This window comes from Ambystoma mexicanum, chromosome 12, assembly GCF_040938575.1.
Source record: "Ambystoma mexicanum isolate Mex_15411 chromosome 12, UKY_AmexF1_1, whole genome shotgun sequence".
Classification (NCBI taxonomy): Eukaryota; Metazoa; Chordata; class Amphibia; order Caudata; family Ambystomatidae; genus Ambystoma; species Ambystoma mexicanum.
Genome location: NC_090936.1, coordinates 66,638,946 through 66,665,113, shown reverse-complemented (window position 1 = coordinate 66,665,113; position 26,168 = coordinate 66,638,946).

The following is a 26,168-nucleotide window of genomic DNA, read 5'->3' as shown; positions in this document are numbered from 1 at the left end:
ACCTTTGCACACTTTAACTTAACATAGTCCAAGTAGTGAATGCCACTTAGTCTATCATCAAAGAATATTCCCAGGTATTTATATTCCTTGACTACCTCGAGTCGATTTCCATCGATGCGCATTGGTACAATAGTCTTTTTTCATCTAGGAGGAAGGAATACCATTACCTTTGTTTTGTTGATGTTAATAACTAGGGAGTGAATATCTAAAAACTTCTTTAGCAGATCAAGAGACGACTGTAAGCCGGACGGAGTTAGATCCAGCAGGACGAAGTCATCCACGTAACCCATCCACTGTAAGGGGAAATTCCCCAATTTCCAGGGCAATCGATGTAGGTTTATCCAACATCCCTCCTATATCCGCAAGATATAAAATGAACAGGTGAGGTGCAAGAGAACACCCCTGTTTCAAACCACGATCCATGGGAATCCAGAAAGATGTCCTATATGATTGGTCTATTCTAAATTTAACCCCTTGTGTTCGTATGAAGGGAGATAATCATGGAGAGTAACCCTGGCGGGATGTTCCAATCAGACAGCTTCTGCCGTAGCTTGTTTCTATTGACGGAGTCAAAAGCGGTGCTGTAATCAATGAACGCTGCATAAATGAGGCGTTGTCTAATAAGCCATGCCTGTTGGGTAACAGTCGACAAAGCAAGGCAATTAGTCATGGTGCTCAGACCCCTCTGGAAGCCAGACGGATTTAATGGAATAAGCTTGGAAGCTTCTACCCATGTCCGTAGTTCGCTCAACAGGAGATGAGCAGATTTTAGATGAAGCATCCAGCATGGCTTAGGAGACAATAATTGACAGGATTAAGGTGATTGCCCCTCTTCCAGAAGGGGACGATAATACTGTCTCTCCAGGAGCAAGCAATATGTTGGAATTCACCAATCCAATGGATGAGCCAGTGCAACCTAATAGCCCACCATTCAGCGTCCATCTTAATCACAGTGCTGCAAACGACATCAGTGCCAGGATCCCTCGAAGATTTGTTGCCTGCGATTAGCCTCAAGATATCATTAGAATTATATAAATAATTCCATTTTACCGCTAGTGGAACCAGTTCGGGTAATGGCGATTCACCACCTCCAAGGGTGTTGGAGATTAATTCAACCCAGGCTACCTCCGGTACACCCAAGATGTCACAGGTTGAAGGGGAATACGCATTTAATATCCTCCAGAATTTACATGTGTCGTGAACGGAAGCTAACTCCACCAAACCCCGCCATCGTGAGCACTCAGATGTATACCAATGTTGTTTTAACCAGTTACAGTATAGGTATTTTACTTTATTTAATTGAAGAGTGCGTTCGGCAGGGACTAGCTCCATAGCTGCCAGGGCATTAATTTCTCTGCACATCTCTCTCCTCTTGGATACTATCAATCCATCAAAGGGATGGCAGTGGGAGGACAAAGAATGGATTGACTCTTAGTAAGCGTGCCTTTCTTAATAAAAATATAAGACACAGAAGTCGCAATAGTCTCCCCAAAATCTCTGATGATGACATTAGGGACAACAGCTGCAAAACCTGTGAGCCTGGATGTACATCGTTCCGCGAAGGAGGCCAAGGCCGGATAAAAGCAGGCCGAGGCCTCAGTCAACCTTCGATCGTTCCAAGTTATCTGGTTTAAGCTGGAATTAACCTGTACGTCCCCCACACTTTCCAGGAGAGGTATCCTCATGATTTGCTCCAGGATCATCACAAGAGGCATGTGATCACTGTCAAGGCGTTGTAGAATGCCCATATCGTTAATCAGATGAGAAGCATCGGACATAATGACGTAATCCAAAATGCTACAGGACTTAGGCCCATAGCGAGTGCATTGTGGTGGAGAATCGGATGAGAAAGCACCATTGGCCGTAGAGTACTGTTGTGTCTTGACTGTTGTGTAGTCGAAGAGTCCTCTGTCCACAAGTGCCGCACAGAGAGAATCAAAGTCACTCTCTGTACAACCTTTGAGGCCACAGGTGGGAGATGTTCTTCCGGAACTGCGGAACTCGTGGAACCCCGAACCACTGTAAGGGAAACACCGGTTAAGTATCAAGCCCAAACAGCATCAACAACCAATCAACAAGTAAGTGGAACGGTCTTACCAAGAGGTGTCCGTGGAGTATCAGTTGTACCTATAGGGGAGGTTCCGAGACCCAACAAGGCTGTTCCTTCAGCAGTGTAGCGATCCCAGCAGCGTTGCAAGAGCCAGGCCCACCGGGTGCCAGAATGCGCACAATGAAGGCGGAACGTATTGGATAGAAGTCCGAGAGGCAGTCCGTGATCGTAGCAATGAATCCAAGAAGAAGAAACCAGAGACAGGGGTAATCCGATAACAGTCCGTAGTGAAATCCGAGTCCAAAATCCAGAGGTGACAAAAGATAAGTTTAGCGCCGTACAGGAGTCCAAGAGAACAGCTGTGAAGCACCGAAGCCCTACGATGCAGCCGTTTAAATACTAGCGCTGCTATTTCCTCCCGGTCACATGAGCCGCGACCGCATCACGTGAGCGTAGCTTAGAAACACGCGAGCGGGAGGTGGTGGTCATGTGACGCGGAAGAAGCCGGTCTCGCAACCGCCAGGGAAGACGCCAATGGAGCGGGCGTCTCCGTGAGCAAGCAGCATGCCGAACCTTGCGCTGTGGCACTTGGCGCTGTGGCACCTGAGGATTCGAGGAAAGCACATGTGAGTCCCGGAACCGGGCCAGAGGACGGGGGAAATGAAGGTACGGGGGCAGGAAATGGGAACCCTAGAGAAACTGAAGGGAGAGTGAGTGGAGTAAAATAAACTAGACCATTCAAGGCCCCTCTTACAAAAACTAGAAAGTGGGCCGACATCTGCGGAAGAAGATGAAAACATGTCCTCAGGATCAGTAATGGTAAGAGCACTCGGGCCTCGTGAGTCGAAGTCCCTGCATACAATGCACGGGATGCCGAGGGAGGGGGGGGGGTCAGATTCCCGATCAAAGCTTCCATCTCGAGTAGCACCAAGCCATATGGCCTCTTATAAGGCAGTGCTTCTTATGGCATAACCGTGCCATTTATTCTAATGGTAACTATGTCACGCATGATGCGCGGCCCAGATGGAGCCATGGAAGTCGTGCACATAAAATAATAAAAATAATAATAATATATTACGTGGCAGCCTGCAATATCCGTATAAAAGCCAAGACATAAGGCTCTTATTAGAGGCTAGTGCTGACATCACAACTAATTCGTAATCAGTTATTACGCTTCAGTTGTGATGTCACAATGCCTCCTGCTTGAGCCAGCAAAGGTCAGAATTTCAGTTGTCAATCAATCAATCATATCTTTATTTCGAAGTGTAAAACCATCATAAAGGAGTACAACAGGTTAACAAAGTCAATTATACATGAAAATCAGATCAATAAAACCCCCGGACATTTAAAATATAAGATCTAGCTAGTTCTTCTGATGACCGTCTTCAATTAATAAGGATGCATCTTGAATAAACATATAAACAGCGTGGGCATCTTATGTATAGGCACGGAGCAAAGGCATTTTACAGCCTCATCAATGGTTCTACAATTATTATTTTTTAATAACGGAATTAGAAGCCTTGACCTAAGATTACTTGATAACGGACACAAAAATAAAAAGTGCATAAGATTTCTCAGTGAGTTATTGTTAAAGAGACAAGGGGTGCTTGGATGGCAAGCATTAGGATTACACCGTGGTTATGCCCTTTTTCTGTATTTTTGTGAGAGATCTAAATAAGTTGAGAAGTACAAGAGGGCTAAATTCCTTCTTCAGATGTTTTAACCAAGGAATTTTGGGACTTATGTCACTGTCACTGCAGCAGTTAATTAAAGCTGATGTATGCATTTCAAATTCCTTGCTTGTTAATTAGTTTTCCATGACACTTGACAGTGATTAATTGCCAAGGAACTGTTTACAATCTTTAAAGTGTGCGTTGCTGAAGCTTAACACATGTTCGCAAGAAGCTGCATGTTATCACTTATCTTAAAGTATAAAATGAAAATGCTTTTCTGTGGCACATTCAAAGCTTCGTATTAGCTATTTAAATCGGAACCGATTCCATATTAATTATATGGATCAGAAAATAGAAGAGCTCTTACAATAGGTTAAGCAAGAGGCCAGGTATTAAAGGGGACGGCAGTGTGTGGCCATGTATTATAAGTATTAAAATACCCCCATACCATAGGTAAAAAGGATATTGCAGGTCACCTTAGAGTTCTGTGACCTTAAGAAGGAACTCAGTCTTCAGCCTTGTTCCTCTGTTTAGTAAAGGGCAATATCCTTATGACGCATCGCGAGGGGTACTTTATCCCATGTATAATAGCCAAGGGTGAACTGGAAACCAAAAGTAGCCCTGGACATGTTTTTCAAAGCAGCCCCATTTTAGGCCCCATTTTAGGACGTGCTAACAAACCCCACCCCTCGGTTCTTCCACAAACAAATTGGGTTCAAATAGTGAATTTGAAAGTGTATTTGTTACTGTAATGGGATGCAAAAGTTGTTAAAGTAGTTAAACACAAAACTGTGCTGTGGGGAGGGAGAGGGGGGATAGAAGGGTGTAGGGTGCATGGGAGAGAGGAGAAGAGAATGAGAAAACTGGGATATATCCCACAGAAATGGGCCCTGCTGTAGAAGCCCAATGGGAAACCCCCATTGTTCCGTCTAGGTAGTCCACCACTAGTCATAACTGTCAATACAAAAGGGCCTTTCATTGCCTCAGGAACCACAGGGGGTGTTTGGCAAAGACTCACGCCTTTGGTACGTTACGCCTTTCGTAATTCACGGCAGCGGTTAATCGCCACGTTCAACCACGAATGGAATGCCATTCACACAAAACTGATATTCAGCCTCTTACTGAGAGGAAGGGTTCTCCAAGTTTCCCTTGATTCACTAAAATGGAGCACTTGAGCCGAATATTGGTGGTCCGACATGATATAACCTAACTCCGGAGTAAATCCAAACCATGGCCAACAGGTTTTTAAAAATATAAAAAACTCCTTCAAACTTTCTTTCTCTCACCAAAATCTACTTTTCCAACATATATTTTTTGACATCACACATTACCCACGTTTAAATATATTCCTGTTTACTGACATTCCTTTCATATCACACTGTCACAGAACATCTATGTGTACCTTGCGTCTGCTCGCATAGGTTGACCTCTAATCTTATAAAGTTACACTTTTGTCGACATGTACTAGTTTCTCACTCGCCTCCATTTCTCAGATACGCCCCTTGGCATAGTTACCCTTACTCCATCTAATCAAATGTGTGAAGTTATGTACCAGTCCGTAGCCCTTTGCTAAAGCTATGCACGCGTCACAGGGTTAGCTCTGAAGGGGCGGGACTTCCTGCAGGGACACTTGGCTGCTCCTCGACAGGGTTACATTTTTTTTAATCCTAAGTGTGAATTTCTTAGTACCCTGCTCATGAGTTGTTTATACTTTTTCCAGGTACTCTATGAATCGGCCAAACGTACTTACAATACTTAAAGACTGACGGCATTCAGAAAATGATTTAAAACAATTATTCAAAGAAAAACATACTACTATTCAAAAATATTCAAGCAAACCCCCATGTGAGTTGGATCTTGTGGTCCAAAGTTGTATCAGTTTGAACTTGTGAAGGCACCCACCAAGTTTTCCGCCCAGTTGCCCATGGGTATTTTGACACATTTGGTGAAGGGATATTTCACCAAATATTTTTCCAGTATTTTCTAAGTGGGGTACGAGGTCATGGGGTAGGTAAAAGGTGAATTTGATACCTAGAAGGGTGGTAGTAGGGTAGTATCAGGGAATGGCCCGTGATAAAATATGCAGCAGAAAATGTGGCTAAATGGCCACCCTGGTGAGTTGTATCAGATCCTAGGAGTAAAGAAAAAGCGGGGCTAGGGGGAGCCCTTGGCAGGTGCAGCTCATCCATAATCAACCCAGTGGCCCCCTCACGCATTATGGAGGAGCCCAGGATCCAGCCCAGTGAAAAACTGAGCGCTGCCTTAGCTGTTTTTTTAGTGCTCCTGGGATGGCTGAACTGTCAAAGGAAAACACTGTTTCCTTCTGGCAGTTCAGTTCCCCAGCCACACATGCTCAATGAGCCATGCAAGACTCAGACGCTTTGCTTTGCCAACCTTGCATAGCTCATTGGAAATACTGGCTAGGGAACTTCATGTCTGTATGTTCAAGGGGGAGCTCCTGTGCCTCCTCGCATATGCAGACCGGGTAGGCTGGAGCAGGGCATTGCAGCACCTACACTCAGGCCCCTGCACGCATGTGCAGGAACCAAGAAACGCTTGCTTCCCGATTCCTGTTCAGGATGCAGGAGCTGGAGCGCTGGGGAGGAAACTTCAGGACTGAGGCAGAAGGTGAGTTTATGTTCATTCATTTATTATGTATTTATGTGTATTGATGCGTGTATGCCTGTGTTGTGAGTGTATGATGATGGGTGCTTGTGTGAATGATAGAGTGCTTGCTTTATGAATGCTATGTAAATATGTGTGTGTGTTTGTGTTGGTCCGTGGAGCTGATTTTGGCAGGTGGGGATGTCCAGTAAATAATGCCATGCTTTCCCCCGTGCCCCCAGCGCCTTGCATACACACATAATCACTTTGATTGTGGGTGGTTGTGTGTGTGTTAGGCGCTGTGAGGCCCAGGGGACAGGGATGGTGTCCTTTTACTGGACATCTATCATAGATGTCCAGTAAAAAATATCAAACCTGACCTCTAGGCCCCCCAGCGCCAATTGCAAAATGTTTGGCTTTTTACCCAATATTTTTTTTTAAGTATGCTCTAAAATACAACATTTTAACCCTTAGCCACTGGCTCTTTCCCCTCTATCCCTCAAGCACTCCCTTGTGAACCCTCTCTTAAAAAAAAGCCATCCGCTGACCCCTCCTGCCCGGCTAACTATTGCCCTATTTCCACTCCCCCCTTCCTGGAGAAGCTGGTCCTCCCCAACTGACCCTCCACACTGATCTTGTTGGCTGCTTTTATGACCATCAATCTGGATTACGGGCATCCAGAGGCACAGGAACTGCTCTCCTGAACACCTGTGAAACCATGCTCGCAAGTCTAGACTGCAACTCTCCTGTTCTCATTCTCCTTGAACTCTCCTCTGCCTTTGACACGGTCAACCATTTTATCCTCATAAAATGACTCAGTGACACCCTCGGCCTCACTGACTGGCTGACCTCTTTCCTCACTAACCGCCCTTCCCACTTGCAACTGGGCCCTTTCTCCTCTACCACCATAACAACATTTTTTTTAATGAAACTTAATTACCAAAATAAATACCAAGTTATTTTTTATTTTTTATTTGGGGGCTGTTCCCCAATCCTCTGTTCCCCTATTATTATAAGCCCGCCCCAAACACCCTCCCCACCCATTTTCATCCCTTACCCCACCCCCACCCCATGTATATATTCAATAAAAAATTAAGTGTTTTTAGGAATTTAAGGTTTGTTTAAAACGTTATTCGTTATTGTATTTTCGTTAATATCACTAGATGCTGATCCAAACTACCTTGTGCTTCTACTCATCCATCTTATAAGGCCCAGGTTGTTTCTGAATGTGCATCCCGGGCAAGGATTGGAGCAGCAGCGGTGGTGTGGAGTCCGTGGAGGTGCACGGGACTGGTGAAAATTGAAGTCCTAGGGCGCATCAGTCAGGAGCGGCCCGAGCAAATATGAGAGCTGGGCTGGTGGTGGGGCTCACAGCGCGAGCTGCACTGCGTGCGTGGCAGACACACAAGTTTGCAATGTTGAGGGAACGTGGCCATCGGGGAATCTCTGGGCTATACCGAAATGTATCCATGACTGATTAGCCAAAGGGCACACTCCCTCAGTGTTTGGAGGGATGTAATGAAGGTTACAGTACCTTTCACCAAACGCATTAGAAGTAAACAGCATCATTTTGCTGTGTCTTGAGCATGAGAGACCAATTCATTGTAATTTAAAGCAATTTAGCTGTGCCACCTGGCCCGTAATGAAGCGCCGAGAGATACTGTCATAAGTCATTTCTTTTCAAATGTGAGCACCAGAGTCTCCTCTGACTGTCATTACTTAACAGCAATGAGGCGTCATGTGAGCAATTCACCTGTGGTACACGCGGCTCTTTGACATTCCCCTGTTATGCAAATCTGAATTGCTTATGGTAATTCCTACCAGAGTCATTATCCTCTTCTCTATTACCTTTATCACTTTGAGGGAGAAGAGGTTCTGCTGATCCAGATGTAGGGACATTAGAAGAAAACAACACAAAATGATCTGCTTGGAGATCAGCCCCCTCCTCCTGGAATACATGCCACCTTCAATATCTTCCCAATAGCATCCCCAGTTTATTCAAAACACAGTCTAGGTGATAGAAAGTAATTTGTGTTTTAGCCGTATTCCCAGAAGTGTTCATCATTATCTATCCTGTGTATATTATTGTACGGCATAGAGGACAACGTGTACTTAGAAGAGCAGGAAAAGAAGAGGAGGACTTCAGGAACAGGAAGTGGGTCATGGACTGGGCTGACCCTGATAGGACTACAAAACAGTGGGACTTGTAGTTCATAAGAAAAGTAAAGGAGAAAACTGAGGTTTTCTTCCATGTTCTTCTGTTTTGTTGAAACTGCTGAAGAGTAATAAATAAGAGGTTGAAGCATAATGCTCGTCTCCTAGACTTTAATAGAATGAATACTCCCTGCACAGCCAGCAGGGGGAATCTGCATTGTCTTAGGATGTCTTCGCATTGGGAAGTGAGCATGTGCACAGAGATCCTGACCCTGAGATCCGGCCCTTGGACCTCATTGGACTGACTGATGTCAGGCCCACTCTATCCTCACCTCCAAATCCTGAATATTTGTATTTAATCAATGTAGGGAGGCATGTCAAATAAAAATGACATACTTAGGAGTCGGTAGCGGAGACAGACCGTCCCTGGGTATGTTGCCTTTAGAATAGGAACAATCAATGTGAGTTTGAGTAACAATACGGTGAACAGGTAAAGCGATGGAACATAGAAATGGGATTTAGGCATGGGAACAAACATGAAAAAGAATATACACTATGGCCCTGATGGCTTGACTGCCGCATTAAATGTCCGAATCAGTGTAGTCATTCATAAAACTCTATTCGAGTTGCACCTTGACAATATATTAAAGTGCACAAAGCGATAAAAACATGATATGATAAATAAAAACAACAGAAGAAGATATAAAAAGAGAAGAAGTACATTAGCCATCAGATTTAGTCACAGAGATAATACCAGTCGGCTCATCCTATCACGAGTTTCGGAGTCTCGTATCCGAGCCGGAGTGCCTTTCTTAGATAGACGTACAGAGTGGAGTTCACCCACTGTTCTTTCCTTGAGACCAGGTAATTATAGGCCAGGAAGCATTTCATTATATTAGTATACTTCAGGATTGGAATCAAATAATGAGCCCCTTGACAAATCACCAGATGTCGTCACTGCTCACCAGGGGGGGCCCTTCGCATGAGACTAGGGTGGTGAGGCCGCTAACCGATAGACCTCCTAGGGGTGCAATAATGCAGGGGGACCTCATGGGGAGGGGTTTCCCTCTTGGGGGACAAGGACAACCACCTAGGGAGCAGGCCCACCAAGACCATCACACCCCAACATTCCCTAGCCCACCCATCGATATCAAACACCTTCCCCAAGAACAAAGCATTGTATTATTGCAATGCCTTCAACACTATCAGTATAAAAACTACTGAGACGAGGAGCAGTACCAGAGACATGAAGATCACTCTTAGTTCAAGTGCTGAGAAGAGATGGCACCAAGGAACCATGAAGAGTGCTCCATGGAACTGGAGGAGCTATTCTAGTGCTCCGTGGGGGAGTGCCCACTTCCACAACATAAACACTGATAAAGGACTAAAGAACAGGGAGAAAAATCCTGGAAGCCGAGCAGCCCAGGAAGCAGTCCAGCGCTGGAGAACCGAAGGAACAGAGGAGACCTCTGTCAGGAGAGCGAAGCAGGTTTGGTGCTCGAAGCAGAAGACAAACAGCGGAACTTCTTCACCCGGCAAGCTGGAGCTTGTCCACAGTATGGTTGGAGCCTAAGCGATGGTGGTGTGACCTCTGGAAGGTGGAACTCCAGCCTAAAATCTCCTCCCATGTGGCTAGGGGAAGGCAGCCGCTACCTGGTCCTGAGGTGGCATTCTCCTGGTAAAGGTACTTTGCTTTGGTTGTTTTTGGAACTTTCACTGACAGGAGAGTAGCTCAGGGGCAACGCGCTCGCCTTGGAAGCAAGATAACGCAGAGCAACACAGGTCCATTGCCCGGGTCCGTGCTTAGAAACCTCTGGGTATCAAGCGCGTCATAAATAAACAATTACAGTGACATTACAGGACTTTCACTGCCAGGAGAAGGGAGACATTCTCCTGGTGAAAACTTTACTTTTTTTTAAAATCCTCCTTAGTTTAAGTGTAATTGACAGAAGTAGTGTTTTTGATAAGGTTAGTCTGCACTATTTTGATGGACATCCTGACAGCCCTTTTAGTCCTTTAGTTGAGGCTGGGACACCCCTGGTAGAAATAGGGATATATAGGTTTTGTCACTCATTAATAAAAGTCTTTACCCAAAATATGACGCCTCCTTGTCCCACTCTTGCTCCGGGGCTCGTACAGCGTATATGATAGCGTATTTGGGCATATTAAAATGAAGACTGGTTTCAGCCTTGGCAGCACAAAAGGGGCAGTTAATATTTGCAAAGGATGCGTGGTTATACGAGGTGGCAAACATTGTATTAAGTGGTAGCAACAGAGTCTGGGGCTGAGAGATAGTCTGAAACTATCTGCATTGGTCAATGTTGGGCGAGCCAGTCTCCCTGTTCCCCCTGTACTTGTTGTCCAGCTTCGTGATTAACTGTTTCATTTCTGATTTGGAAAAAGCAAAGCTGGAAGACCACAAAGTGGGCGCAGCCACTGAAAGTAGGCTTTTTAGCCCATTTCTGCACCATGGTTTGGCATGATCTGAAATGATGTTGGTTAATGTAGCTGTAAGATTTGAGCGCAACGATAGCCACAGCTTAAGTGCTGCACGCAGCGAGGATTGAGAGACCGGGTTAATACCTAGTTTGAAGTTCGAGCAGCATTTTGGCAGACAAAATATTCTGCGGCAAAAGTGATTTTCCCCCACTTGTAATAAGTGTGGGTCTTCAAAGGCCGGACCTCTGCGCCGTATATTTACCGATAGCTTTGGGCCTACCGCGTAGATCTCGATAAGGATCGGCACAGGCTGTCACCCAAACACGGAGCCAAACTTACTGAGGGCACTGGTATTTCATGCCAACCTTCTGTCAAAAGTTACCCCAAGTAAGTAAAATGGTCTTTCTCTGGGATCTTTTCATCTGGTACCGGTGGCATACATTAAGCGCCATTTTGGGCGCTTGGGAGCTGGGATGCTAACAAACACGGATTTGCCCGCCTTTACTTTCAGGTCGCGAGAGGCCATACAACTCGCATATCTTGCCATCAATTTTTGAAGTGAGCATGGCGTTCTTGCAATGAGGGCCACGTCGTCGGCGTAAGCCACAACGGGTGTTAATTTGGAGCAAAAACGAGGGACGTCCACTTGGTGCTCGAGCAGTGTACTTTTGAGATTATTAGTGTATAGGGAGAACAAAACACACCCCTGCCGAACACCCTTATCGACCTTAAAGCATGCGGTACGGTCTCCCAGATGGCCTACTGGCACTCCAGCCCGGTTACCTCTATGGAGCTCCATGTGTTCCAGTAGGCCCCGTCCGCGAAGGGCCATCCACAGATCTGTCCTATTGACAGAATCAAAATCTGTGGAAAGGTCCAGAAAGACAGGGAAGGATTGTCTGGGGAGGATAGCTCAGGGTCAAAACACTCTCCTTGGAAGCAAGACGATGCAGAGCAACACAGGTTCGATCCCTGGGTCAGTGTGTACAAAGCTCTGGGTATTAAGTGCGTTACAATAACCAAATTATCGTTATTATTGTACATATATGGGTTCCTCTTTAATATGCACAACACTTGCCAAGATCAGGTACAGATTTAGTACCTGATTTGCACTGCCGAGACTATCCCGCAATCCTAACTGAGTCGGGTGGAATGTTATTTTATTCCACCCAGTCACAAAAATAGTACAAAACGTATGTGATTTTTTTTTTTTTAAACATGCTATCTAACAGGGATAACGGGCAATATGAGGACGGTAGAGAGTTATTGCCTTTATTTTAGATTGGACACAGGAGTTTGGAAATGTTTGGCCCGCTAGCATGATGTTAAAGATGTGAAACGGGAAGCCAGACCAGAAAAGCGGGTCATATATGAAAAGACCGACGTGTACACTATCAGGCCCCTGGGCTTTACCAGCTCTTTGTGCTTTGATCGACTTCAGCAGACAAAAGTCATATTACAAATAGTTTTACAAAGGTAGCGGGCGCCCCTCTCTCGCAAGAACAGACATGATAACCTGTTCAGTGGTTATTAACCACTTGAGAGTTCGCAGCCACTGCTTTTACTCACTGTGCCTTTCACAGATGGGAAATATCCATTTGCATATCAGTCTTTGTCTCAAGTGGTTAATAACCACTGAACAGGTTATCATGTCTGTTCTTGCGAGAGAGGGGCACCCGCTACCATTGTAAAACTATTTTTTAAGGAACCTGGGATTGGTAACCCTAGGTCTCCTGGGGGCAACCAGACGTGGTCTCCCTCTCACTGTGCTTAGAGAGGCATCAGCTTCACCTCACTGATGATCCCCAACAAGGGTGAAACACGTGTATGGGGTTGCTGGTGGTACTCTCGTTCAGATTGGAATTGCCATTGTATTTCGGTGCTGGACTGCCCCTGGGCAGGACAAAGACTGATATGCAAATGGATATTACCCATCTGTGAAAGGCACAGTGAGTAAAAGCAGTGGCTGCGAACTCTCAAGTGGTTAATAACCACTGAACAGGTTATCATGTCTGTTCTTGCGAGAGAGGGGCGCCCGGTACCATTGTAAAACTATTTTTTAAGGAACCTGGGATTGGTAACCCTAGGTCTCCTGGGGGCAACCAGACGTGGTCTCCCTCTCACTGTGCTTAGAGAGGCATCAGCTTCACCTCACTGATGATCCCCAACAAGGGTGAAACACGTGTATGGGGTTGCTGGTGGTACTCTCGTTCAGATTGGAATTGCCATTGTATTTCGGTGCTGGACTGCCCCTGGGCAGGACAAAGACTGATATGCAAATGGATATTACCCATCTGTGAAAGGCACAGTGAGTAAAAGCAGTGGCTGCGAACTCTCAAGTGGTTAATAACCACTGAACAGGTTATCATGTCTGTTCTTGCGAGAGAGGGGCGCCCGCTACCATTGTAAAACTATTTTTTAAGGAACCTGGGATTGGTAACCCTAGGTCTCCTGGGGGCAACCAGACGTGGTCTCCCTCTCACTGTGCTTAGAGAGGCATCAGCTTCACCTCACTGATGATCCCCAACAAGGGTGAAACACGTGTATGGGGTTGCTGGTGGTACTCTCGTTCAGATTGGAATTGCCATTGTATTTCGGTGCTGGACTGCCCCTGGGCAGGACAAAGACTGATATGCAAATGGATATTACCCATCTGTGAAAGGCACAGTGAGTAAAAGCAGTGGCTGCGAACTCTCAAGTGGTTAATAACCACTGAACAGGTTATCATGTCTGTTCTTGCGAGAGAGGGGCGCCCGCTACCATTGTAAAACTATTTTTTAAGGAACCTGGGATTGGTAACCCTAGGTCTCCTGGGGGCAACCAGACGTGGTCTCCCTCTCACTGTGCTTAGAGAGGCATCAGCTTCACCTCACTGATGATTCCCAACAAGGGTGAAACACGTGTATGGGGTTGCTGGTGGTACTCTCGTTCAGATTGGAATTGCCATTGTATTTCGGTGCTGGACTGCCCCTGGGCAGGACAAAGACTGATATGCAAATGGATATTACCCATCTGTGAAAGGCACAGTGAGTAAAAGCAGTGGCTGCGAACTCTCAAGTGGTTAATAACCACTGAACAGGTTATCATGTCTGTTCTTGCGAGAGAGGGGCGCCCGCTACCATTGTAAAACTATTTTTTAAGGAACCTGGGATTGGTAACCCTAGGTCTCCTGGGGGCAACCAGACGTGGTCTCCCTCTCACTGTGCTTAGAGAGGCATCAGCTTCACCTCACTGATGATCCCCAACAAGGGTGAAACACGTGTATGGGGTTGCTGGTGGTACTCTCGTTCAGATTGGAATTGCCATTGTATTTCGGTGCTGGACTGCCCCTGGGCAGGACAAAGACTGATATGCAAATGGATATTACCCATCTGTGAAAGGCACAGTGAGTAAAAGCAGTGGCTGCGAACTCTCAAGTGGTTAATAACCACTGAACAGGTTATCATGTCTGTTCTTGCGAGAGAGGGGCGCCCGCTACCATTGTAAAACTATTTTTTAAGGAACCTGGGATTGGTAACCCTAGGTCTCCTGGGGGCAACCAGACGTGGTCTCCCTCTCACTGTGCTTAGAGAGGCATCAGCTTCACCTCACTGATGATCCCCAACAAGGGTGAAACACGTGTATGGGGTTGCTGGTGGTACTCTCGTTCAGATTGGAATTGCCATTGTATTTCGGTGCTGGACTGCCCCTGGGCAGGACAAAGACTGATATGCAAATGGATATTACCCATCTGTGAAAGGCACAGTGAGTAAAAGCAGTGGCTGCGAACTCTCAAGTGGTTAATAACCACTGAACAGGTTATCATGTCTGTTCTTGCGAGAGAGGGGCGCCCGCTACCATTGTAAAACTATTTTTTAAGGAACCTGGGATTGGTAACCCTAGGTCTCCTGGGGGCAACCAGGCGTGGTCTCCCTCTCACTGTGCTTAGAGAGGCATCAGCTTCACCTCACTGATGATCCCCAACAAGGGTGAAACACGTGTATGGGGTTGCTGGTGGTACTCTCGTTCAGATTGGAATTGCCATTGTATTTCGGTGCTGGACTGCCCCTGGGCAGGACAAAGACTGATATGCAAATGGATATTACCCATCTGTGAAAGGCACAGTGAGTAAAAGCAGTGGCTGCGAACTCTCAAGTGGTTAATAACCACTGAACAGGTTATCATGTCTGTTCTTGCGAGAGAGGGGCGCCCGCTACCATTGTAAAACTATTTTTTAAGGAACCTGGGATTGGTAACCCTAGGTCTCCTGGGGGCAACCAGACGTGGTCTCCCTCTCACTGTGCTTAGAGAGGCATCAGCTTCACCTCACTGATGATCCCCAACAAGGGTGAAACACGTGTATGGGGTTGCTGATGGTACTCTCGTTCAGATTGGAATTGCCATTGTATTTCGATGCTGGACTGCCCCTGGGCAGGACAAAGACTGATATGCAAATGGATATTACCCATCTGTGAAAGGCACAGTGAGTAAAAGCAGTGGCTGCGAACTCTCAAGTGGTTAATAACCACTGAACAGGTTATCATGTCTGTTCTTGCGAGAGAGGGGCGCCCGCTACCATTGTAAAACTATTTTTTAAGGAACCTGGGATCGGTAACCCTAGGTCTCCTGGGGGCAACCAGACGTGGTCTCCCTCTCACTGTGCTTAGAGAGGCATCAGCTTCACCTCACTGATGATCCCCAACAAGGGTGAAACACATGTATGGGGTTGCTGGTGGTACTCTCGTTCAGATTGGAATTGCCATTGTATTTCGGTGCTGGACTGCCCCTGGGCAGGACAAAGACTGATATGCAAATGGATATTACCCATCTGTGAAAGGCACAGTGAGTAAAAGCAGTGGCTGCGAACTCTCAAGTGGTTAATAACCACTGAACAGGTTATCATGTCTGTTCTTGCGAGAGAGGGGCGCCCGCTACCATTGTAAAACTATTTTTTAAGGAACCTGGGATTGGTAACCCTAGGTCTCCTGGGGGCAACCAGACGTGGTCTCCCTCTCACTGTGCTTAGAGAGGCATCAGCTTCACCTCACTGATGATCCCCAACAAGGGTGAAACACGTGTATGGGGTTGCTGGTGGTACTCTCGTTCAGATTGGAATTGCCATTGTATTTCGGTGCTGGACTGCCCCTGGGCAGGACAAAGACTGATATGCAAATGGATATTACCCATCTGTGAAAGGCACAGTGAGTAAAAGCAGTGGCTGCGAACTCTCAAGTGGTTAATAACCACTGAACAGGTTATCATGTCTGTTCTTGCGAGAGAGGGGCGCCCGCTACCATTGTAAAACTATTTTTTAAGGAACCTGGGATTGGTAACCCTAGGTCTCCTGGGGGCAACCAGACGTGGTCTCCCTCTCACTGTGCTTAGAGAGGCATCAGCTTCACCTCACTGATGATCCCCAACAAGGGTGAAACACGTGTATGGGGTTGCTGGTGGTACTCTCGTTCAGATTGGAATTGCCATTGTATTTCGGTGCTGGACTGCCCCTGGGCAGGACAAAGACTGATATGCAAATGGATATTACCCATCTGTGAAAGGCACAGTGAGTAAAAGCAGTGGCTGCGAACTCTCAAGTGGTTAATAACCACTGAACAGGTTATCATGTCTGTTCTTGCGAGAGAGGGGCGCCCGCTACCATTGTAAAACTATTTTTTAAGGAACCTGGGATTGGTAACCCTAGGTCTCCTGGGGGCAACCAGACGTGGTCTCCCTCTCACTGTGCTTAGAGAGGCATCAGCTTCACCTCACTGATGATCCCCAACAAGGGTGAAACACGTGTATGGGGTTGCTGGTGGTACTCTCGTTCAGATTGGAATTGCCATTGTATTTCGGTGCTGGACTGCCCCTGGGCAGGACAAAGACTGATATGCAAATGGATATTACCCATCTGTGAAAGGCACAGTGAGTAAAAGCAGTGGCTGCGAACTCTCAAGTGGTTAATAACCACTGAACAGGTTATCATGTCTGTTCTTGCGAGAGAGGGGCGCCCGCTACCATTGTAAAAAAAGTCATATTACAGTTTGCGACCCCCCAGCATGGGAGAGCTACTCTCCTGGGGAAACGGTGCTAGAGGAAAAGCCTTACGCGATGGTGACGACCTGTATGGGTAAAGTTAGGAGAAAGGATTCACCCAATCATCTGCCAGGACGGTGCAGGACATTGCCTGCCTGAGCCAGAGGGGGGAGGACCTGACGTCATGCTCGCGATGCTTCCAAAAGCTTATCCCAGGTATCGTCGACTAGGTCTTTTTTCCTGTTTTCAGTCAATCAGTATATGGTTCACAGTATATGGTTCAATGTTTCAAACATTTTAATGTTAGGGTGTATGTTGTGAAAAATGAAATGAGTCTCAATTCTGTACTTAGTGATTCCTGAATGCAACTTCATCAAACTCAAATTTGGCAGAAATAAAGACCTGCGGTCATTCTTCTGTTTCCAAAATGCTCTTTGATTTTATGCAAAGCAGGATGAAATCCTCATTGGTGCTATTTGCCTCCTTCTCCTTTCTGATAGTGGTATTTCAAAAGAGTACAGTAGGAGCAAACAAGCAGTCCAGCTTGGAATGATATCTTCTTTCAGAAAATAATCTACATGGAAATTCTTGGTTTAGATGATGTGCTTTGCTCAGTGAGACAAGTGTAATGTTCTTACTCATGAATACATTATGTACCAAAGTGACCATTAGAAATGATCAGCGTATAGATTTTTTTTTTAAAAGAGCAGTTTACAATGTGACAATGAAATATGTGTCTTGTTTGTTATTTCAATAGCTACTTTTTCAGAAATAAAGCACAGCCTCTCCTCGCGCAGCTGCCACCAACAGATGGGCTGCGCTACCAAACATGCAGCGGACACTGTGACTGTGACCCACATAAAACATATAGAGAGTGAGACAGACAGAGAAAGAGAGAGAAGAGGGCGTCTGTGCCTGTGAGAGAGAGGGACAGAGACCACTAGATTGGCCTGCAACACTCCGGGAACAGCTAGTTTCATATAGTAATCCACTGCGAAGCAACACCTCCACACTGCAGGGAACATTATATTGAAGAACTGTAACACACTTTAATTCAGTGCTTCCTGCAAGATTGCTCCTGCTTTTAAGCACTGTATCAGAATGTGTTACAGACCCCTGCAAATGGTGAAGGGTTGAGTCGGCTCTACCTAAATTTGAGCGGCGCTCTCCTGCAGCCGGTACAAAGATGTCAGGGGAGAGCGCTTAACACATTGGGCTGTTTTACAGGCTGGTGATGTACACCTTATTAGTAAACGGTTCAACAAAAAACACAAACTAGCTAATTTTATTTAATATTAAGTCTGGACACTATAAAAGTCTCTTGACAGTGCTATCCATTGACTTACTAACTCATGTTTGTTATGTTATGTTACTTTGCATTTATATAGCGCCTTCTGTACCATTGGTATAGTCTCAAGGCGCTGGTAGGTTGAACACCCTCGGGAGCCGAAGTTCAAGTCAGTAGAGAGAGTAGAGAGAGTCAAAGGTGCGTGTGAACACTGTATATGTGTGCAGCTGGTGTGGCATTCGTGTAATAGCTGCTTCGTAGCGTTAGGTGTGGTGGTTGAGAGATCAGGAGTATGTGTTTGTTCTGGCAGGTTTTATCCAGACCGATTCCGGTTGCGTTAGGCCTGAGGAGAACGCCTGCCTGGAGGGTGTGAAACCAGCAGTGTTTAGTTAGAGTGATGTGGAGTATGAGGCGGATGTTAGTATGAGAACAGCTATACCGAATGGTGTCATAGTATCTCTGTGTTCTAGTTGAATGGTGGTGTAAAGAAGAGAGTAAGCGTGGTGATGTGATATGATGGTTTACATGCTCTTTCAAACGTTCTATGCACTCCAAATCATTCCATGTATGTTGCGTAATTCTATGCGCTCCAATCTGTTCCATGCACTCCAGTCCGTTCCATGTACTCCAGTCCGCTTTATGCACTCCAATCCGTTCCATACACTGCAGTCCGTTCCATGCACTCCAATCTGTTCCACGCACTCCAACCAGTTCCACCCACTCCAACCCGTTCTACGCACTCCAACCCGTTCCACGCACTCCAACCCATTCTATGCACTCCAATCCGTTTCATGCTCTCGAATTCGTTCCGTGCACTCTAATCTGTTCCATGTACTCCGATCCGTTCCATGTAGTCTAAGTTGATTTATGCACTCCATCCACATAATTCACCGTACCTTCTAATATTTCACCCGTGCCTTCCAACATGCTTCATCCGTTTCATCGACATACTTCACCCATTCCATGCACATACTTCAACCGTTCCATGCACATATGTCACCCGTTCCATCCACATGCGTCACCATTTCCATCCACATGCGTCCTCCATTCCATCGACATACTTCACCCATTCCATGCATATACTTCAACCGTTCCATACACATATGTCACCCGTTCCATCCACATGCGTCAACCGTTCCATCCACATGTGTCACCCGTTCCATCCACATGCGCCCTCCGTTCCATCCACATACGTTCTCCGTTCCATCCACATACATCACCTGTTCTATCCACATATCTCATTCGTTCTATCCACATATGTCATCTTTCCATCCACATACTTCCCCCATTCCATCATTCACGCATTCATCCTCTCTACGCACTCATCCGCTCGGTGCACTTGTCCACTCCAAGTGTTTGTTCTTTCTATGCACTCACCCACTCTATTCACTCATCTTATCTACTCACTCATCTGCTCCACACACTCACCCGCTCTACACACTCACCCGAACTACGCACCCAACCTGCTCTATGCAATCGTCCGTTCTTACAGATTTGCCCGCTCTGCTCACTCGTCCACTCTGCACACTCATCCGCTCTTTACACTCATCCGCTCTGTACACTCATCCGCTCTGTACACTCATCCACTCTGTACACTCGTCCGCTCTGTATACCCATCTGTTCCACGCACCCATCCGCTCCACGCACTCATCCGCTCTTACGCACTCCTCTGCTCGTACGCATTCATCCGCTCTTACACATTTGTCCACTCTTATACACTCGTCCGCTCTTATGCACTCGTCCGCTCTTACACACTCGTCCGTTCTTTCACACTTGTCTGCTCCTATACACTCGTCCGCTCATCTGTTCTCACACACTCGCCTGCTCCTATACACTCGTCCACTCTACACAACTTGTCTGTTCTGCGTACTCATTCGCTATGTGTACTCATCTGCTTAAGAGACCCATCTGCTCAATGCATTCATCCGCTCAACGCACTCATCCGCTCCACGCACTCATCCGCTCCACGCACTCATCCGCTCTTACGCACTCATCTGTTCTTACGTACTCATCCGCTTTTACACACTCGTCCGCTCTTACACACTCGTCCGCTCTTACATACTCGTCCGCTCCTACACACTCATCCGCTCCTACACACTCGTCCGCTCTATGCAACTCGTCCGCTCTGCGCACTCATCCGTTCTGCGCACTCATCTGCTTAAGAGACCCATATGCTCAACGCATTCATCTTCTCTACGCACTCATCCGCTCTACTCACACCTTCGTTCTACGCACCCATCTGGTCTATGCACACATCCGCTCTATGCAGACATCCGCTTTACGCACCCATGCGCTCCACGCTCTGATTCCCTCTACGCACTCATGCCCTCTACACACTCATCAGCTCTGTGCACTCATCAGCTCTATGCACTGGTCATTTCTGTACACTCATCTGCTATATGCATTCATCTGCTCAACACAGTTCTTCGCTCTTACGCACTCATCTTCTCTATACATTCATCCGCTCTATACACTCATCCGCTCTATAATAATCCGCTGTATACACTCATCTGCTCTATACACTCATCTGCTCTACACATTCATCTGCTCTATGCACTCCTGCAGGTCTACATACTCCTCTGCTTTTATGGACCCATCCGCTCTATACAGTCGTATGCTCTATGCATTCATCCACTCTAAGCACCCTTCCGTTCTACGCGTTCATCCGCTCTACACACCCATCCGCTCTACACACTCATCCGCTCTACACACTCATCTGCTCTACATGCTCATCCGCTCTACATACTCGTCCCCTCTACATACTCGTCCACTCTATATACTCATCAGCTCTACACATTCATCCGATCCACACACTCATCCGATCTACACACTCATCCAATCTACACACTCATCCAATCTACACACTCATCTTCTCAACGCATTCATCTGCCCCATCCGCTTAATCATTCTACCGATTTCATCCGCTCTATTCACTTTGTTCATTCGTCATGTATTATCGGTTCAGGCCATTTCACTTGCCATGCGCACTGGATCCGTTCCGTGTTCTCTGTTTCAAGCACTACACCCGTTTCATGTACTTGAATCATCTATTTTGTACTTTCTATTAATGCCAAGCACTCATACATTATATGTCATCTGTCTGTGTACTCATCCGTCTCCCGTATTCATCTTTCTATCGTCTTCACCTTATTGATTCCGTTTGTTTTGTTCATTTGTCCATTGTAATCATTACATTGATTTTATTAATTTTTACCGCAATTACTGTTTTCGTACGATTTATTCTTTTTATCCATTTCATTGCTTTGATCTACTTTCCTCATTCTATTCTGAATGTCCTTTTAGTTTACCTTAGCAATTATCAGTTGTCGATTTATCGCTTGGATCTTGATGTTGTATTGTTATTTGTCTTATTGTTATCCAAGATCTAGTAGTTTGTTGAGTTGGTGTCATTGCGATGCTGTTATTCAGTTTGAATACAGGGTTGGTTTTAGGGGAAGAGCCAAGTTTTCAGTAATTTGCAGAAAGACATTAGTTGACATTGTGTTTAGTGAATAGTTTATAGATCCAAATAACTTGGACAGAGCTACATTTATTTTTGATATGATATGATAGGTCATTTATAACGGGCTGAATACCCAGAGGTTTCTAAGCATGGACCCGGGGATCGAACCTGTGGTGCTCCGTGTCGTCTTGCTTCCAAGGCGAGCACGTTGCCCCTCTTGTACACCATACCTGCCTACATTTCAAAAAGGAAAACCCAAAGATTTGGTCACATGACGCCTTGCCCACATCCCCTAAAGACTCTGCTCACTGACACGCCCACATTTGCCCACCCGCCCCACCTGCTTTTTAAAAAAAAAGGTCTTTGGCCTGGAGATTCTGGAGAAGGGACCCCAACGACGATACTTTAGCTGCCTATAAAAAATCCACACTGGCATACAAGAAACTTATCATTGATGCCAAAGCCACACATTACAATAAAAGGATCATAAACACCCAATTTAATGTTGGTGAGCTGTTTAAAATTCTAGCTGAATTTCAGGATCAGCCACCACCATCCAATAATATGACCAAAGATTCCAAATGGTGCCAAGACATCCATGATTAATTTTTATCTAAAATTGATTCCCACGAGGAAAAAATCAAAGATGCCCTTAACAAGTGACACCTATGCCACCTATAAAAAGAACAGTCCCTCTCAACTACTCCCATTGTAGAACTCCTCAATTCTCCTTCACTCATTACTCTGAAAGGATGTACTTAAACTAATACAGGCTCTAAAGGCTACATCCTGCCCAGCAGATAACTGTCCCACTAACATCTTCAAGGAATCTACTGACGTACTGGTCCCATGGATCACTAAGCTGATAAACCTCTCTTTTGATGAAGGTGTGTTACCTGATGCGCTCAAATCCGCCTGGATAACCCCTTTGTTAAAAAAAGAAAATTTAGATCCCACCAATAAAGATAACTACAGGCCAATAACCAACCTGCCCTTCATTCTGAAGATATTGGATAAACTAGCGTATATGCAATTGCAGGCTCATGTCGAAGAACACAACATCCTTGGGGCTCGACAGTCAGGCTACAGGGCTCGTCATGGGACTGAGACGGCCATGCTCGACTTAAAGTCCACTCTTGTGGGCATAGCGGACAAAAATCAAGCTGCGTTGCTGATGCTACTTGACCACTCTGCAGCCTTCGATCTCGTTGATCACAGTTTACTAGTGACAATGCTCGGAGAGGTCGCAAATTGCTCCATGCAAGCATCAAGATGGATATCCTCCTTCTTGGGCCCTCGAATGGTAAGGGTATGCATGGGAAACAATCAATCCACTCCCATCTCTCAAACTTGTGGAGTCCCACAGGGTTCTTGTCTGTCGCCACTGCTTTTTAATTTGTATATTCGACTCCTCCTCTGTCTTCTTAGCAAGCTTGGAGTTCAATATACAAACTACACAGACGACACTCAGGTCGTCATACAACCAAGTGGCTTGTATAAGAACGATGTTGAAACTATCAACAGCATCTACAAAGCCATCCAGGACTGGATGGCCTGCAACTCCCTAGCTCTGAAGAACAAAAAAACGGAGCTCATGATAGTGTCCTCTTAGAAAACCTCAGAACAAACTTGATTCTGATTACGCCAACTCCCTTATTGCAGACAATACCATCACTGTCCAAAGGAAAGTTAAGACCTTGTGAGTTGTTCTTGATGAGGAGCTATCTATGAAGTCTCATGTCTCCAGCATCAGGTCCAGTTGTGGATTGATTAACAAATGAATCAGCCATATTCGCCCTTTCATTACAGCGGAAAACTGTGCTCTCCTGTCTACTGCATTGATAAATTCCAGACTCATCTATTGTAATAGTCTATTGTCTGGCACTACTGTCGCCAATATTCAATCTTCACAGGTGGCTCAGAACAACGCTGTGCCCACCATCTTCAATCAATCTCGTCGCACTCATATCTCCACCTTCAGGAAGAAGCTACATTGGCTTCCTGTAAAACATTGCATAACACACAAAGTGCGAACGACAACACACAAATGCTTGTTCTTCAGCACTCCCACCTATCTGCCTGAACGCGTTAGCATCAAGTCCAATGGAAGAAACCTTTGCTCTTCCACTGCCACTCTTCTTGAACCCCCCAGATTTAAGACAACTAAATTTGGGGGCACCACCCTTATGCCCAGGGACCCCTCCTCTGGAATGCCCTACAAGCTGGGATACAACAGATTCAAAACTATTCCCTGTTTAAGCAAGCCATAAAGACTCACCTTTTGAATATGGAGTAACCCTCCACGGCCTCATCGCCCTTCTACTGGTCATGTTGTCTATCTTGTCTTTGTTTTGTGTGCGCCCTGAGGCCCACGGGCCTGTGGCGCATAGTAAGAATTAAAATAAATAAAGATGACAATAGCTGGCAAATGGTGTATGATATGCTATATTTACAACGCGCGTATACACAAGTGTTTCAAGGCGTGAGTACCGGGGTATATGATGGCAGTGCCTGACACATGCCTATCTAATACCTATAAAGTGCCAAACCCGCTGGCTTTGCTTGTTTGAAACAGGAATTTGATGCAAGTAACAGATACAAGGACACACATATTGATTGAAAATCAAAAGTCTAAGGCACACTTGCTGAAGAAATGTTCATTTTACTAGTCACTGATTTACAACAGTACATAGGCCATTACCTTTCATCAGACTGCCTAACAATGACACCCCCATAAAAGGCCATTATTTTATGTTACTGCATGACAGGGCTAGTTCAAACAGAGCCCAGAAGAGTGGGTTTTGGGTGGAGCGTGGTCGGTATTGGGTGGAAATGGCTGTAGTGGTTTGCTTGACAATGGATCAGTAAAAGGTTGAGCAACACCCACAGGTTGTGTGTCTCACCCCACATGCCATCGCCCCCTTATTGCATTTCAATGCCAATAGTTTTGTGTTTATAGGTGGCACTTAATCGCCACCTCATAGGGAAAATTAAAAGTCCTATATCCATTTGCAAAGCCAGATCTATTGGTTTCGCTCGCCAATGACTGTTATGGCCCGGTGTGTTGCCTTCCATGGGCTCTGAACCTGGGAGTTGCACAAATTCAAGTCCTATCAGCTAACAGTGATCACGTGGCCTCTTCAAAGCCGCTGGTCTTTCTCACGTGATGCAGCGCCCTTGATTTGACAAGGGCGGCTGTCACGCTTCAGAGGCGACGCCAGGGCCAAAGACGTCACCAAAGCGTGTAAGTACGTCAAAAAGACAGCAGCCATTTTACTGAAAAGCGCGTGCCTTTCAAAGGGGGGAAAGGAATGCCAGCTGAATAAAGAGGCTTTTATTTACTGGTACATGCTGCTCGCTTTTACAAAGCTGCTCTTTTTCCACCTGGGCCCCTGCATTCTTAGTACTCACTGCTAGAGAATAAAGGCAGTCTTTAGTTCATGGAGGACAGGGTTGGGTATGGGGAGCTTGCAATGTCGGTCACACAGGAAGCACGGAGTGCCACTCCCCTCTCCAGTTGACTGCGGCCCTCCCACGGTGACCCTTTCCCTCGCATTCCTGTCACTAGATTGTGGGCATAATGCTTTTCGTATCTTTCAGGAGACTAGTATAAAGCATTCCGAATGGAAAACATGATGTGTTGGAATTACCACCATTGCAGGCAATGTTTCTATACACATATGTTTTCATGGGAATTGTACCAAAATGTCGCCCACACAATTACGATGGCCGAAAATGCCGACTTTCTTTTTGGGACCCTCCCTTACACCACATATATATGTGGGGGGTATAGAATATAATATTAAAATGGAGGGGGCTGTGCGGGTCTCCCACTTCATATATATATATATATGTGGTGTAAAGTGGTTTAAAAAAAATACGGCATTTCGGCCGTCGCAATAATCACATAGATCCGTTTTCATGTACAGTTGCTATCTGATAAGCTCATTCATAATGGTGACCATGTCCAAAACGTGCAGTATGCCAGAATGACAATTTCAAATCAACAAATCATAACGACCCACAATCTGCCCCAAAGAGGCCAGTCAGGTAGGCCATAATGCGTGCCCATTCGAGGCACGGCCTCACAGCTGAGACTGCAAACAATGAGGCTCTGGTCTATAACAATGTTCTGTGAGTTGAAATCACGCACAGGACCGCCAGAATGGAAACGTGTGTCACACATTGAACCGTTCCTGAGTTCTACCTGCATGTATCAGAGTAAAACCAGCAGCTGTGGGGTGTAAGGGCTGGATGTTTAGGGAAAGGGAACACAAAGCAGTAGGAAACTGCAGGGCTTTCCGAAAATCTATCTGGGCTGGTGTGGGCCCATTTCAGAATGATGTTTCGGGGCCCCTTGCCTACAGCTGGGAAAAACAGTCTAAAGCACTTGTGGGGTGCTTGGATTATAATGGAGTCAAAAGAATGCAGCAAGGGGGTTAATAGCTGCAGATTATCTTGTACAGGTGGCCAGCGGGGAGCTGAAAC